The sequence below is a fragment of the Chiloscyllium plagiosum genome, unplaced genomic scaffold (genome assembly GCF_037043375.1).
Source record: "Chiloscyllium plagiosum isolate Xiang-an unplaced genomic scaffold, Cpla_swu_hap1 HiC_scaffold_27, whole genome shotgun sequence".
NCBI lineage: Eukaryota > Metazoa > Chordata > Chondrichthyes > Orectolobiformes > Hemiscylliidae > Chiloscyllium > Chiloscyllium plagiosum.
Genome location: NW_028270165.1, coordinates 51,208,931 through 51,225,510, shown reverse-complemented (window position 1 = coordinate 51,225,510; position 16,580 = coordinate 51,208,931). Strand labels below are relative to the sequence as shown.

The following is a 16,580-nucleotide window of genomic DNA, read 5'->3' as shown; positions in this document are numbered from 1 at the left end:
AAAGTTAATAGATACAAGCGTTGAGCAAATCCAGCCTCCAGCCGGGCCCCCCGCTTCTTGGAGCTCAGAGAGGGGTTCCCACTCATTCATTCAACAGGAGGCGGCTCAATTTATTGTAATGGGCACGGAGGGGACAGTGGTCGTGTCACATGTTGAGGAGGAAACTGTTTCCTCTCATTCAACAGAAGAGGACCTATTTACTAGAGTTTTTTTGTGGTGCAGCTGTAGTCTCCCATAGAGCCCTGAGGCTCAGGTTCAAATTCCACTGCTCCAGTGTGTGTAATAACATTACTGCCCAAGCCACGTGCCAATTGGCACAGGGATAAGAAAATTAGGGAAGTAAACACGTCAAACTGTTCAATGCTATCTCCAATCATTTCACTTCCTGTCCCATTCTTACTCCAGGGAGCCCAGCCTCGTTTAACGAAGGTTCTTTTTGAGAAGTTTAATCGGGCATTTTGCACAAGTCAAGTTAAGAAAGCCAGGATCTCTCGCAAGACTGCGCGGGAGACAACAATTGTAATTCTAGGCGGGGAGGCTGAATTATGAATTCACTAATAGCCTCCCCTAAGCGATGGCGCAGACCACGCCAACGCCTGTCTCTGTGGCGCAATTGGTCAGCGCGTTCGGCTGTTAACCGAAAGGTTGGTGATTCGAGCCCACCCAGGGGTGGTGTGTTCTCTGTTCTTCCCTCGCTTCAAAGCCGTCCGCTTTTAATGGGGTCAGGAAAATGTCCCCAAACGGAAATTTTCTCCACAAAGGGATTTCTGAATTGAATTAATGTCTAACGGAAGGGATTGCGGATGCGGAGAAGCCGAGACAAAAAGAGAAACTCGGCAGGTTTGACAGGACCTGTCGGAGAAAACAGAATTCTGAAATGTTGTATCTGATTCTCTTTCCACGGATGTTGCCTGACCTGCTGATTTCCTCCTGCAATTTCTAGTTTTGTTTTGAACTGAAAGTTCATTTCATCTTTTGGGATGAAACACCTAAATATCTGCAAACACCGTGTGCAGATATTTAACCCTTTCGAATCACTGTAAAGTGATTGGATTCAAACAAACTCTGCGATGATTCACTCTTTCTCAGCTCCACAGGCAGACAGACCTGGGAAGTGAAGCTGTCAGTGTGGTTCTGTATTGGTGGGCCGAGTGGCGAATGCGATGGACTTGAAATCCATTGCGGTTTCCCCACGCAGGTGTGAACCCTGCCGAGTACAAAATGAGAAATGTCGTCGAAAAGAAAGGGAGCTTGCTCCCCGGCTTCTTCTTTAAGATTCAAATCAGTGGAGGGGGAAAAGTATTTCACTCACATTGGGACTGGTGGGAATCTGCAACCCACTGCCTCTTCGGGTGGAACAAGCAGATACCCGCAGAGTTTATTTTGAAGCAATGAGCAAAGTGTTTGGAAATGAGACTAGAACAGTGAGGGGCTTGAAATCGTGATCGAAATGAAGCAGGCACCTGAGAACAAGGATGTTTCCTTTGCCAGTGAAAGATACTGCTTCACAAAGTTGGGCCTGTGGAAGGGAATCAGTGACGGTGATTATCTTTGGTTGTTCACCTTGTGAAGGTTCCCATTGCTGCGCATGTCCGTGTTAACGTCAGAACTCTGCAGCATGGTGGCGTTAGATACGCACAGGGGCGGGGCGCAATGGATGACGCATCTGACTCCACCGACCTGTTTGAAATGCAGCTCACAGCTTCTTCACACACCCCAATTAATCTTTCTCATTGTCCTGAAGCCGGCATACGGTTTGAATTCCCGATCTGCGGGAATGGGAATCTTTTCACTGTCTCGCGTCAGTCAATGTCCCTGAGAACATCAGAGTCAAGTCACAGCGCTGTCAGATGAGGGGAAGCTGAAATCGCCCCACACACTGCTCACGGGCACATTTCACTTTCCCCAACTCACCGCCCCAACCACTGCGGCTTGTGGGAGTGAAAAGGAAACAATCACCAAAACCCAGTCTTACCTTTGTGAATCTTCAGAAAATCAGCAAACGTTCATCCCTTCGGATTTTCTATCCTGGGCTGACAGGATTGGGTTTTGTCACTCTTTTGTAGGACATTGCAAGTCGATATTTTGTACAAAAGCACCACAATGCAATCTGATTAATCAGGATCTGGATGTTTTCGGTTTTTGAATGTAAGTGTTGTGCTCCAGAACTTTGTTGTTCACAGTTTATAATACTTATCTTCCCAGTCCCCTGTATTACTTATCGAAAATGTTTAGGCTGCGTCTTTCAATCCTTTCACTGTCTGTTAATGAGGATAGCGTTTCCGTGTTTTACCTAAATTATCTTGACCTTGCATACCTCAAGCCTCAAGCTCATTTCACGAGAAACCTTCTCCACTTCAAAAGCCAACTGTTAATGATGGCTCTGTTTCTTGTCACGTATCCAATTTCAGATCGATGTTGTTAATATCCCTTTTTTTATTTCTTTAGATTCAGGTTTCGCTCACAGGGCTAGAACAGAACTGTCACCAAATACATTTACCAATCTACGTTCATCCTACCGATTGTATTAGCATCATCAACACTTCTCATCAAAATAATTCGAGGGACTTTCATCACAATTCTCTGTGAACAGTTCTACATTAGCTTTGCTGAATGAACCCCATATCTTTTTAAGTGGCTCCTTATTTTCGGCCCTGATTATTAATCTCTCTACGCATGGAAATGTATCCTTCCCACCCGCTCTATCCCTCATCAATGTGTGCAGTTCAGTTCGATCTCCCATCAGCCTCCTCTGTCCTGATCAAATCCAGGGGAACAGGATACGTTGGGGCTATGGCGCGGACAGGACAAGCCCAATACTCACCTTTCCTGTTAGAACCATTCCATGAAAAATTTTAGACCACAACTTTGGGCGTGTAGTTGTGGCCGAACACTTAAGGTGTTGGCGTAGAGATCCTTTGGGGCTCCCCCGCTCAAGATGGTAACCTGCTGACTATGCTTTCTTCGCTGGCGATTTTAAATGACTTCCTGTTGGTTACATTATGGCTCAAACTTCACAAAACCCGTCTCAATAAAGTCCCGTTTTCTCGTGTGTCGGAATTGATTGCCATGCAGGAACCTCGGGTTCTGAACAAACAACGTACCAGACTCACAACGTCAGCTCTGTTTACCTTTCCACAGATGCTGCTCTACCTGTTGGCTTTCTGCAGTATTCTCTGTGTTTATTCGGCACAAGTGCTGCTTTTCATTCAAGAACTTCAATTCCTGTCCTCTGGTAACTGACTCTGGTCAGTGGCAATTGATTGTTCTGATCATTAATCTGCCCATTCCCACCGCTTCTACTCCCATCATTACCAACAACCCCAGGAAATCTCCAGTTAACCTTCTTTGCTCCAAAGCGAACATTCCCAACCTTGGGATGTCTCCCCAAAATGGAAATTCCTCATCCCTGGACATGACGCAAGGCGTACAATGGGAAGAGACTTTGGCAAAATATTGTCAGTTAGGAAATGGAAAAATGTTCATGAAGCAAAGCAGAAATCCCAGTCTCCAGCTTTGTGAATCTTTAGAAACTCTTTGGGAAGCGTATTTAGAGGAGAATGAAAGATGAACTGTCCGACTGAGTAGAGACAGTCCAGACAGCGTCCCCTTGTTGAAGAGGCCGGGAGATTGACTCAGATGTTCTCGGGACATGAACTGATCTGAGACATTGAAAGAATTGTCGTTCCTGCAATCAGGAATTCAAACACCTTCTCGCCTCCGCGCCAATGAGAGAACTCGGGAACAGGCAAAACACTGAAAGGCTCGAAGGGCGACGGCCCCGGAGTAAGAAAGCTAGTTCCTCGTGACATGGATGTGTCTGCAGAGAGTAGGATCAGACTGTTCCCGGTGTCTCCACAATGAATGTCCCAGGCTTTATTGTGGAAAAGTAAAACTGATAGACGACAATTGTAATTCTCGGCGTAGCAGGCTGAATTATGAATTCACTAATAGCCTCCCCACTGCGATGGCGCAGCCTACGCCTCCGCCTGTCTCTGTGGCGCAATTGGTCAGGGCGTTCGGCTATTAACCGAAAGGTTGGTAGTTCGAGCCCCCCCAGGGGCGGTGTGTTCGATGCCCTTCCTTGGCTTCGAGGCTGTCCGCTCTTAAAGGGGTCAGGAAAATGTTCCATAAACGGAAATCTTCTCCATAAGGGGTTTCTGAATTGAATTAATGTCGAACGGAAGGGACTGCGGATGCTGAGAAGCCGAGACAAAAAGCGAAACGCAGCAGTTTTGACAGTGCCTGTCGGAGAAAACAGAGTTCAGAAATGTTGTCTCTGATTTTCTTTCCACAGATGTTGCCTGAACTGCTGAGTTCCTCCTGCAATTTCTAGTTTTGTTTTTAACTGAAAGTTCATTTCAACTTTTGGGATGAAACATCTCGACTCGCCATGTGCAGATATGTAACCCTTTCGAATCACTGTGAAGTGATTGGATTCAAACAAACTCTGCGATGATTCACTCTTTCGCAGCTCCACAGGCAGACAGACCTGGGAAGTGAAGCTGTCAGTGTGGTTCTGCATTCGTGGGCCGAGTGGTTAATGCGATGGACTTGAAATCCATTGCGGTTTCCCCACGCAGGTGTGACCCCGGCCGACTACAAAATGACAAATGTCGTCGAAAAGAAAGGGAGCTTGCTCCCCGGCTTCTTCTTTAAGATTCAAATCAGTGGAGGGGGAAAGGTATTTCACTCACATTGGGACTGGTGGGAATCTGCAACTCACTGCCTGTTCGGGTGGAACAAGCAGATACCCGCAGAGCTTCCTTTGAGGCTGAGTCAAGTGTTTGGTAATGAGATTAGAACAGTGAGAGGCTTGAAATCGTGATCGAAATGAAGCAGGCACCTGAGGACAAGGGTGTTTCCTTTGCCAGTGAAAGATACTGCTTCACAAAGTTGAGCCTGTGGAAGGGAATCAGTGACGGTGATTATCTTTGGTTGTTCACCTTGTGAAGGTTCCCATTGCTGCGCATGTCCGTGTTAACGTCAGAAACTCTGAAGCATGGTGGCGTTAGATACGCACAGGGACCGGGCGCAATGGATGACGGATCTGACTCCACCTACCTGTTTGAAATGCAGCTCACAGCTTCTTCACACACCCTAATTAATCTTTCTCATTGTCCTGAAGCCGGCATACGGTTTGAAGTCCCGATCTGCGGGAATGGGAATCTTTTCACTGTCTCGCGTCAGTCAATGTCCCTGAGAACTTCGGAGTCAAGTCACAGCGCTGTCAGATGAGGGGAAGCTGAAATAGCCCCACACGCTGCTCACGGCCACATTTTACTTTCCCCAACTCACCGCCTCAACCACTGCGGCTCCTGGGAGTGGAAAGGAAACAATCACCAAAACCCAGTCTTAGCTTTGTGAATCTTCAGAAAATCAGCAAACGTTCATCCCTTCGGATTTTCTATCCTGGGCTGACAGGGATGGGTTTTGTCACTCTTTTGTAGGATATTGCAAGTGGATGTTTTGCAGAAAAGCACCACAATGCAATCTGATTAATCAGGTCCTGGATGTTTTCGGTCTTTGAATGAAAGGGTTGTGCTCCAGAACTTTGTTGTTCACAGTTTATAATACTTATCTTCCCAGTCCACTTATCACTTATCGAAAATGTTTAATTTGCGTCTTGTAATCCTTTCACTGTCTGCTAATGAGGAAAGCGTTTCCGTGTTTTACCTAAATTATCTTGACCTTGCATACCTCAAGCCTCAAGCTAATTTCACGAGAAACCTTCTCCAGTTCAAAAGCCAACTGTTAATGATGGCTCTGTTTCTTGTCACGTATCCAATTTCAGATCGATGTTGTTAATGTCCCTTTTATTCCTTCAGATCCAGGTTTCGCTCACAGGGCGAGAACAGAACTGTCACCAAATACATTTACCAATCTACGTTCATCCTACCGATTGTATTAGCATCATCAACACTTCTCATCAAAATAATTCGAGAGACTTTCATCACAATTTTCTGTGAACAGTTCTACATTAGCTTTGCTGAATGAACCCCAAATTTCTTGTAGTGGCTCCTTATTTTAGGCCCTGATTATTAATCTCTCTACGCATGGGAATGGATCCTTCCCACCCGCTCTATCCCTCATCAATGTGTGTAGTTCAGTTCGATCTCCCATCAGCCTCCTCCGTCCTGATCAAATCCAGGGAAACAGGATACGTTGGGGCTATGGCGCGGACAGGACAAGCCCAATACTCACCTTTCCTGTTAGAACCATTCCATGAGAAATTTTAGACCACAACTTTGGGCGCTTAGCTGTGGCCGAACACTTAAGGTGTTGGCGTCGAGATGCTTTGGGGCTCCCCCGCCCAGGCTGGTAACCTGCTGACTATGCTTTCTTCGCTGGCGATTTTAAATGACTTCCTGTTGGTTGCACTATCGCTCAAACTTCACAAAACCCGGCTCAATAAAGCCACGTTTTCTCATGTCTGGGAATTGATTGCCATGCAGGAACCTCGGGTTCTGAACAAACAACGTACCAGCCTCACAACGTCAGCTCTGTTTACCTTTCCACAGATGCTGCTCGACCTGTTGGCTTTCTGCAGTATTCTCTGTGTTTATTCGGCACAAGTGCTGCTTTTCATTCAAGAACTTCAATCCCTGTCCTCTGGTAACTGACTCTGGTCAGTGGCAATTGGTTCTTCTGATCATTAATCTGCCCATTCCCACCGCTTCTTCTCCCATCATTACCAACAGCCCCAGGAAATCTCCAGTTAACCTTCTTTGCTCCAAAGCGAACATTCCCAACCTTGGGAATGTCTCTCCAAAATGGAAATTCCTCATCCCTGGACATGACGCAATGTGTATAATTGGGAAGAGATTTTGGCAAAATATTGTCAGTTAGGAAATGGAAAAATGTTCATGAGGAAAAACAGAAATCCCAGTCTCCAGCTTTGTGAATCTTTTGAAACTCTTTGGGAAGCGGATTTAGAGGAGAATGAAAGATGAACTGTCCGACTGAGTAGAGACAGTCCAGACAGCGTCCCCTTGTGGAAGAGGCCGGGAGATTGACTCTGAGGTTCTCGGGACATGAACTGATCTGAGACATTGAAAGAATTGTCATTCCTGCACATCAGGAATTCAAACCCCTTCTCGCCTCCGAGCCAATGAGAGAAATCGGGAACAGGCAAAACACTGAAAGGCTCGAAGGGCGACGGCCCCGGAGTAAGAAAGCTAGTTCCTCCTGACATGGATGTGTCTGCAGACTGTCCCCGGTGTCTCCACAATAAATCTCCCAGGCTTTATTATGGAAAAGTAAAACTGATAGATGACAATTGTAATTCTAGGCGTGGAGGCTGAATTATGAATTCACTAATAGCCTCCCCTAAGCGATGGCGCAGGCCTCGTTGTCGTCTGTCTCTGTGGCGCAATTGGTCAGCGCGTTCGGCTGTTAACTGAAAGGTTGGTGGTTCGAGCCCACCCAGGGGCGGTGTGTTCGCTGTTCTTTCTTGGTTTCAAAGCTGTGCGCTTTTGATGGGGTCAGGAAAATGTTCCCCAAACGGAAATCTTCTCCACAAAGGGGTTTTTGAATTGAATTAATGTCGAATGTCAGGGACTGCGGATGCGGAGAAGCCGCGACAAAAAGAGAAACTCGGCAGGTTTGAGAGTACCTGTCGGAGAAAACAGAATTCTGAAATGTTGTATCTGATTCTCTTTCCATGGATGTTGCCTGACCTGCTGATTTTCTCCTGCAATTTCTAGTTTTGTTTTGAACTGAAAGTTCATTTCATCTTTTGGGATGAAACACCTAAATATCTGCAAACATCGTGTGCAGATATTTAACCCTTTCGAATCACTGTGAAGTGATTGGATTCAAACAAACTCTGCGATGATTCACTCTTTCGCAGCTCCACAGGCAGACAGACCTGGGAAGTGAAGCTGTCAGTGTGGTTCTGCATTCGTGGGCCGACTGGTTAATGCGATGGACTTGAAATCCATTGCGGTTTCCCCACGCAGGTGTGAACCCTGCCGACTACAAAATGACAAATGTCGTCGAAAAGAAAGGGAGCTTGCTCCCCGGCTTCTTCTTTAAGATTCAAATCAGTGGAGGGGGAAAGGTATTTCACTCACTGGTGGGAATCTGCAACTCACTGCCTGTTCGGGTGGAACAAGCAGATACCCGCAGAGCTTCCTTTGAGGCTGAGTCAAGTGTTTGGTAATGAGATTAAAACAGTGAGAGGCTTGAAATCGTGATCGAAATGAAGCAGGCACCTGAGGACAAGGGTGTTTCCTTTGCCAGTGAAAGATACTGCTTCACAAAGTTGGGCCTGTGGAAGGGAATCAGTGACGGTGATTATCTTTGGTTGTTCACCTTGTGAAGGTTCCCATTGCTGCGCATGTCCGTGTTAACGTCAGAAACTCTGCAGCATGGTGGCGTTCGATACGCACAGGGCCCGGGCGCAATGGATGACGGCTCTGACTCCACCTACCTGTTTGAAATGCAGCTCACAGCTTCTTCACACACCCCAATTAATCTTTCTCATTGTCCTGAAGCCGGCATACGGTTTGAAGTCCCGATCTGCGGGAATGGGAATCTTTTCACTGTCTCGCGTCAGTCAATGTCCCTGAGAACATCGGAGTCAAGTCACAGCGCTGTCAGGTGAGGGGAAGCTGAAATAGCCCCACACGCTGCTCACGGCCACATTTTACTTTCCCCAACTCACCGCCTCAACCACTGCGGCTCCTGGGAGTGGAAAGGAAACAATCACCAAAACCCAGTCTTAGCTTTGTGAATCTTCAGAAAATCAGCAAACGTTCATCCCTTCGGATTTTCTATCCTGGGCTGACAGGGATAGGTTTTGTCACTCTTTTGTAGGATATTGCAAGTGGATATTTTGCAGAAAAGCACCACAATGCAATCTGATTAATCAGGTCCTGGATGTTTTCGGTCTTTGAATGAAAGGGTTGTGCTCCAGAACTTTGTTGTTCACAGTTTATAATACTTATCTTCCCAGTCCACTGTATCACTTATCGAAAATGTTTAATTTGCGTCTTGTAATCCTTTCACTGTCTGCTAATGAGGAAAGCGTTTCCGTGTTTTACCTAAATTATCTTGACCTTGCTTACCTCAAGCCTCAAGGTAATTTCACGAGAAACCTTCTCCAGTTCAAAAGCCAACTGTTAATGATGGCTCTGTTTCTTGTCACGTATCCAATTTCAGATCGATGTTGTTAATGTCCCTTTTATTCCTTCAGATCCAGGTTTCGCTCACAGGGCGAGAACAGAACTGTCACCAAATACATTTACCAATCTACGTTCATCCTACCGATTGTATTAGCATCATCAACACTTCTCATCAAAATAATTCGAGAGACTTTCATCAGAAATTTCTGTGAACAGTTCTACATTAGCTTTGCTGAATGAACCCCAAATTTCTTGAAGTGGCTCCTTATTTTAGGCCCTGATTATTAATCTCTCTACGCATGGGATTGGATCCTTCCCACCCGCTCTAGCCCTCATCAATGTGTGTAGTTCAGTTCGATCTCCCATCAGCCTCCTCTGTCCTGATCAAATCCAGGGAAACAGGATACGTTGGGGCTATGGCGCGGACTGGAAAAGCCCAATACTCACCTTTCCTGTTAGAACCATTCCATGAGAAATTTTAGACCACAACTTTGGGCGTGTCGTTGTCGCCGAACACTTAAGGTGCTGGCGTAGAGATCCTTTGGGGCTCCCCCGCTCAGGGTGGTAACCTGCTGACTATGCTTTCTTCACTGGCGATTTTAAATGACTTTCTTTTGGCTGCATTATCGCTCAAACTTCACAAAACCCGTCTCGATAAAATCCAGTTTTCTCATGTCTGGGAATTGATTGCCATGCAGGAAACTCGGGTTGTGAACAAACAACGTACCAGCCTCACAACGTCAGCTCTGTTTACCTTTCCACAGATGCTGCTCGACCTGTTGGCTTTCTGCAGTATTCTCTGTGTTTATTCGGCACAGGTGCTGCTTTTCATTCAAGAACTTCATTCCCTGTCCTCTGGTAACTGACTCTGGTCAGTGGCAATTGATTCTTCTGATCATTAATCTGCCCATTCCCACCGCTTCTTCTCCCATCATGACCAACCGCCCCAGGAACTCTCCAGTTTACCTTCTTTGCTCCAAAGCGAACATTCCCAACCTTGGAAATGTCTCTCCAAAATGGAAATTCCTCATCCCTGGAAATGAATCATGGCGTACAATTGGGAAGAGGTTTTGGCAAAATATTGTCAGTTAGGAAATGGAAAAATGTTCATGAAGCAAAACAGAAATCCCAGTCTCCAGCTTTGTGAATCTTTTGAAACTCTTTGGGAAGCGGATTTCGAGGAGAATGAAAGATGAACTGTCCGACTGAGTAGATACAGTGCAGACAGCGTCCCCTTGTTGAAGAGGCCGGGAGATTGACTCTGATGTTCTCGGGACATGACCTGATCTGAGACATTGAAAGAATTGTCGTTCCTGCACATCAGGAATTCAAACACCTTCTCGCCTCCGAGCCAATGAGAGAACTCGGGAACAGGCAAAACATGGAAAGGCTCGAAGGGTGACGTCCCGGAGTAAGAAAGCTAGTTCCTCCTGACATGGATGTGTTTCCAGCCTGTCCCCGGTGTCTCCACAATGAATGTCCCAGGCTTTATTATGGAAAAGTAAAACTGATAGACGACAACTGGAATTCGAGGTCGGGAGGCTGAATTATGAATTCACTAATAGCCTTCCCTAAGCGATGGCGCAGCCCATGTCATCGCCTGTCTCTGTGGCGCAATTGGTCAGCGCGTTCGGCTGTTAACCGAAAGGTTGGTGGTTTGAGCCCACCCAGAGGCGATGAGCTTCTGGTTGCCTGTCACTTTAACACGCCACCCTGTTCCCTGGCCCACATCTCTGTCTCAGGCATGCAGCAGTGTTCCAGCAAAGCTCCGCTCCAGATGGAAGACCAGCGCCTCATTTTCCGTTTGGAATCCTCCAGTCTTCAAGATCGAGTTCAATATTATTTGGACCCGAACTCCCGCATGCTCTTCATCCCGACCACACCCACACGAGGCCTTGTTATCACATCGTCTGCTGTTACACACGACTTATTGTTAGCCAGGAATAGTCTCCATGAACAGTTAGTCACCCTCCGACACAGATCGTTATTCTCTCCTTTGTCCCTCCAATGTTCTCCGTCTGAACTCGTGGCAAAGAGAGCAATGTGGACTGATATCCCTGAGCCAGCTCTTTGTCCCATCTCCAGGAACTGGGTTCTCTCCACTGGCGGATAATTAAACCACTTTGTTGTTGCGTTGACGTGAGGAGATTGTATAAATATAAACTTTTCTAAATCCCCACCTTCCGTTGATTGAACTGTGAGTTCACTCTGATTCACAACACGTGTCACAGCGCAATTTGAGGCCCACATTAGCTCTGCTGGTTCTACACAGCAAGTAAATGATAGTCTCTATTCGTATCATTCTCTTGCCTTCGCCCTGTAAATCTCCACATTGTTACTTTGGACATGACCACCGAATTCCCTTTTGTGTTCTTGAATCTGCCTCCTTGTCACGGTCAGACAGGGACAAGAAAGTGTTCTTCCTAATGTCACTTTTACTTTTTTTTCCAAATGCCTTGAAATCTCTGCCAATTTTTTGGGAAATTGAAAGGATTCTCATTCCTGCACATGAGGCTGAATTGATTTAATTTCTAACGTAAAGGACTGCGGATGCTGAGAATCAGAGACACAAAGAGGAGCTGCTGGAGGAACTCAGCCGGTTTGGCAGTACCTGTGGGAGAAAACAGAGTTCTGAAATATTGTCTCTGATTCTCTTTCCACCGATGGTGCCTGACCTGCTGAGTTGCTCCTGCAATTTCTGTTTTTGCTTTTAACTGAAAGTTTATTGAATCTGTCGTGATGAAACAACCAGACTCGCCATGTGCAGATATGTAACCCTTTCGAAACCTGTGAAGTGATTGTATTCAAACAAATCCAGCAATAACTCACTCTTTCTCAGCTCCACAGGCAGGGAGACCTGGAAAATGAAGCTGTCAGTGTGGTTCTTTATTCGTGGGTCGAGTGGTTAATACGATGGATTTGAGATCGATTGCGGTTTCCCCACGCAGGTGTGAACCTTGCCGACTACAGTTGAGAAATGTCGTCAAAAAGAAAGGAAGACTGTTCCCCGGTTTCTTCTTTAAGATTCACATCAGTGGAGGGGTTGGAAATCTGCAACCCATTGCCTGTCAGGGTGGAACAAGCAGATACCCACAGAGCTACTTTTGAGGCTATGAGCCAAGTGTTTGGAAATGAGACGAGAACAGTGAGGGGCGTGAAGTCGTGATCGAAATGAAGCAGGCACCTGAGGACGAATGTGTTTTATTTGCCAGTGAAAGATACTGCTTCACCAAGTTGGGACAATGGAAGGGAAGCAGTGACGGTGATTATCTTTGGCTGTTCCTCTTGTGAATGTTCCCATTGCTGCGCATGTCCGTGTTAACGTCAGAACTCTGCAGCATGGTGGCGTCAGGTACGCTCAGTGCCAGGGGCGCAATGGATGACGCATCTGACTCCACCTACCTGTTTGAAATGCAGCTCACAGCTTCTTCACACACTCCAATTAATCTTTCTCATTGTCCTGAAGCCGGCATACGGTTTGAATTCCTGATTTGCGGGAATGGGAATCTTTTTACTGTCTTGCGTCAGTAAGTGTCCCTGAGAACATCAGAGCCACGTCACAGCGCTGTCAGAGGAGGGGAAGCTGAAAGAGTCCCACACGCTGCTCATGGACATACTTCACTTTCTCCAACTCACCTCGCCAACCACTGCGGCTCCTGGGAGTGGAAAGGGAACAAACACCAAAACCCAGTCTCAGCTTTGTAAATCTTCAGGAAATAAGAAATCTGTTCATCCTGTTGGATCTTCCATCCTGGCCTGACAGCGTTGATTTTAAATGGCTGTCCAGTCAGTGCCGATTCGTTTTGGCTGAAAAAAATCTTCCTTATCTCATCCCAGCATTTCTTGCCACAGAGAACTGTGCAGCAGAGTTCATGTATATATTTCCTTGTATGGTATTTTGTAAATAAAATTCGTTTGCGGGTTGTTTGTATAGGCTATTCCAGGTTCATTAGCCGCTGTTTAAGTGTGTTGGTAGGTTTGTGGGCTACCATGATGCTGAGAGCGTTGAGTTGTCTGGACATCATTTCCCAGATGTCTTTTATGTAAAGTAATGTGGCTAGGGTTTCTGCACACGTTATGTCTGCTTGTGTCAGTTTGTTGATGTGAAATCGACACACTGGGTTTATTGGGTAGGCAAAAGTGCGGTTTGCAGATGCTGGAAACCAGAGTTTAGATCAGAGTGGTGCTGGAAAAGCACAGCAGGTCAGACAGCTTCCGAGGAGCAGGAAAATCGACTTTTCGGGAAAAAGCCCTTCATCCTGAATGGAAGCAGGACGCCTCCAGGGCGGAGAGATAAATTGGGGGGTGGGGGTGTGCTGGGCCGAAGGTAGCAAAGAGTATAATAGGTGAATGGGGGTGGGGATGGAGGTGACAGGTCAGAGAGGAGGGTGGAGCGGATAGGTGGGAAGAGAGATTGGCAGGTAGGACAGGTCATGAGGATAGCACTGTGCTGGAAGTTTGGAACTGAAGTAAGGTGTGGGGAGGGGAAATGAGGAAACTGGTGAAGTCGACATTAATGTTCTGGGTTTGAATTTATCTGAGGCGGAAGATGGGGCGTTCTTCCTCCAGGCATCGGGTGGGGAGGGAGCGGCGATGGAGGAGGCCCAGGACTTGCATGTCCTCGGCAGATTGGGAGGGGGTGTTGAAATGTTGGGCCAGAGGGCGATGGGGTTGATTGTTGCGGTTGTCCTGGAAATATCCCCTCAAGCACCGTGACTGGACTCTGCGAGGAGTCCCCAGCCTCCCCAATGTCGAGGAGACCGCATCGGGAGCAATGGATACAAGAAATGACATTGTTGGTTGCACAGGTGAAAGCTTGCTGACGACCGCGTCCCAGGTTCGATTTCCGGGCAGGAAAGTAATTTTTAGGAGAGCTGACAAGCGGAATCCGCATCTCCCTGGTGGTCTAGTGGTTAGGATTTGGCGCTCTCACCGCCGCGGCCCGGGTTCGATTCCCGGTCAGGGAAACCATTTTCAGGGGTGCAGGCTACCCATTCTTCTTAAATGCGCTGTGTAATTATTTATAGTCGTTCCTGGGTGCTGCAGTGTGTCGTGGCTCGTTGAAATAGTGTCCTGATTCAGATTTGTTTGTATGTGGAGGGATGATTGCTTCTGTAGTTAAGTAGTTCGTGTGCGTTGTTTTCCTGTAGAGGCTGTTTTGAATTTACCATTGACTGTTTGCTCTACTGTGACATCCAGAAATGGCACTTTGTTGTTGTTCTCCTCTTTTGTGAATTTTATGTCAGCGAGGATATTGTTGATGGTGTTGTAGGTTTCCTCTAATTTGTTTCAGTTTTTGATGACAAAAGTGTCAACACTGTAGTGGACCCAAAGTTTGGGTGGATCGTTGGAAGGGCTGTTTGTTCGAGTCTCTGCATTATTGCTTCTGCGAGGAATCCTGATACTGGTGGTTTCATGGGTGTTTCGTTGATTTGTTTGGAGGGCTTGTTACTGAATACGAAGTGGGGGGTAAGACACAGTTCTACGAGGTTGACAGTGCTATCTTTGCTGATGAAGTTGGTGCTGTGTTTGTGTCTCTGGTTCTTCGAGTAGTGTCTCCAGTTTTCTTTGGCCAAGTTGATGTTAATGGTGTGAACAGGGCTGTTATGTCAAAGGACAGCATTATTCCATACTCTTCTATCTTAGTGTCTTTGGTGTTCAGGAATTCTTGGATGGAGTAAATGGAGTGGCGTGAATCTTCGACTTGGTGTTTTCAGTGGAGGCCTTTGACTCGTCTGTATACTGGTGTTCCAAATGGTGAGGCTTTGGGCCTGAGGGGGGCTCCTGGTTTGAAGAGGAGAACAACAACAAAGTACCATTCTTAGATGTCACAGTAGAGCGAACAGCAAACGGGGAACTTCAAACGAGCGTCTACAGAAAAACAACACACACAAACCAAATACTTAACCACAGAAACAATCATCCCAACACCCACAAACGTTGCTGCAGCAGGACATTACTTCAACGAGCCACTACACACTGCAGCACAGAGAAACTACGAAGAGCAGAAGAGGAATACGTATATAGTGTATTTAAGGAGAACGGGTCCCCAATAAACCCAGTCCGCCGATTTCTCATTGATGCTTCCAAGCTGACTTTCAAAAATTCGGTTTGTCCCTCCATTCTTTCCTGTTTGTTTTTTGTGGGTTTTGAAAGCTTTCGCAATCCTCTGACTGAGTATTGGAGTTGGGAAGTTATGTTGTGGCTGTACAAGACATTGGTTAGACCACTTTTGGAATATTGTGTGCAATTCTGGTCTCCTATCAGAAGGATACTGTGAAATTTAAAAGGGTTCTGAAGCACCAGTGGGTCTACAGAGGGGAAGAGGCCCTTCGGCTGCCCTGAGTGTAGGAAGGCCTTCAGTGATTCCTCTGCCTGCTGCCGCACCAGTTGGTCCACACTGGGGAAGGCTGTTCTCCGGCCCCAAGTGCGAGATGGCCCTCAGCAGTTCTTCCCACCTACTGAGACACCAGTGGGTCCACACTGAGGAGAGGCCGTTCTTCTGCCCCGAGTGCAGGAAGGGCTTTGCTCTTTCCTCCGTCCTGCTGGCCCATTGGTGAGTCCACATGGGGGAGTGGTCGTTCAGTTGCCCTAAGTGCAGGAAGTCCTTCAGCAATTCCTCAGCCCTGCTGAGGCACCAGTCCGTCCACACCGGGGAGAAGCCGTTCTCCTGCCCCGAGTGTGGGAAGGGCTTTATCCGCTCCTCCACACTGCGGAAGCACCAGCTGGTCCACACGGGGGCGGGGGGGGGGGAGGCCATTCTGCTGACCTGAGTGCGGGAAGGCCTTCAGAAATTCCTCCACCCTGCTGAAACACCTGTGTGTCCTTCAGCAGTGGGAGGCTCTTCAGCTGGCCCGAGTGTGGGAAGAGGTTCATGTTTGCTTGCAACTTGCGGAAGCACCAGCGGGGGCACTGCTGCTCATTGAGCCAGGGACTGCACATCGTCAATGAAATGATCCAAATAAACCTCAGACCGCAAGACCATCGGAGCAGAAGTTAGGCCATTGGGCCCGTCGAGTCGACTCTGCCGTTTGTTAGAGACAAGAATAGTGCAGATGAGATTAGCTACAGGAAATAGGCCATTTGTCCCAACAAGTCCACACAAACCCTCCGAAGAGTAACCCATCCACACCCATTTCCCTCTAACTAATGTACCTAACTCTATGGGAAATTAAGCATGGCCAATCAACATGACCTGCACATCTTTGGTTTATGTAAGAAGACAGGATCGCCCAGAGAAAACCCATGCAGACACTGGGAGATTGTGCAAACTCCTCACAGACAGCTATCCAAGGCTGGAATCAAACCTGGGTCCCGTGCGCTGTCAGGCTGCAGTGGTAACCACTGAGCCACTACATATTGCAACCCGAAGTTGCAAGCAGGAGGTTGGGAGAATACAGCCTCAGAATGTGGAGTAGTCAGCGTTTTGAGTATTAACCCTTCTTCAGGACT

General features: G+C 47.1%; 3 non-coding genes across 3 annotated transcripts; all 3 read left to right on the top strand.

Annotated features, from left to right (window-relative positions):
• Positions 1 to 7,360: 7,360 nt before the first annotated feature.
• trnan-guu (transfer RNA asparagine (anticodon GUU)) lies at positions 7,361 to 7,434 on the top strand. Its single transcript has one exon. It is a non-coding gene; the product is annotated as a tRNA-Asn (tRNA).
• A 3,296-nt stretch (positions 7,435 to 10,730) lies between these two features.
• On the top strand, positions 10,731 to 10,804 carry trnan-guu (transfer RNA asparagine (anticodon GUU)). The gene has a single exon. It is a non-coding gene; the product is annotated as a tRNA-Asn (tRNA).
• A 3,219-nt stretch (positions 10,805 to 14,023) lies between these two features.
• Positions 14,024 to 14,095, top strand: trnae-cuc (transfer RNA glutamic acid (anticodon CUC)). Its single transcript has one exon. It is a non-coding gene; the product is annotated as a tRNA-Glu (tRNA).
• Positions 14,096 to 16,580: the final 2,485 nt, after the last annotated feature.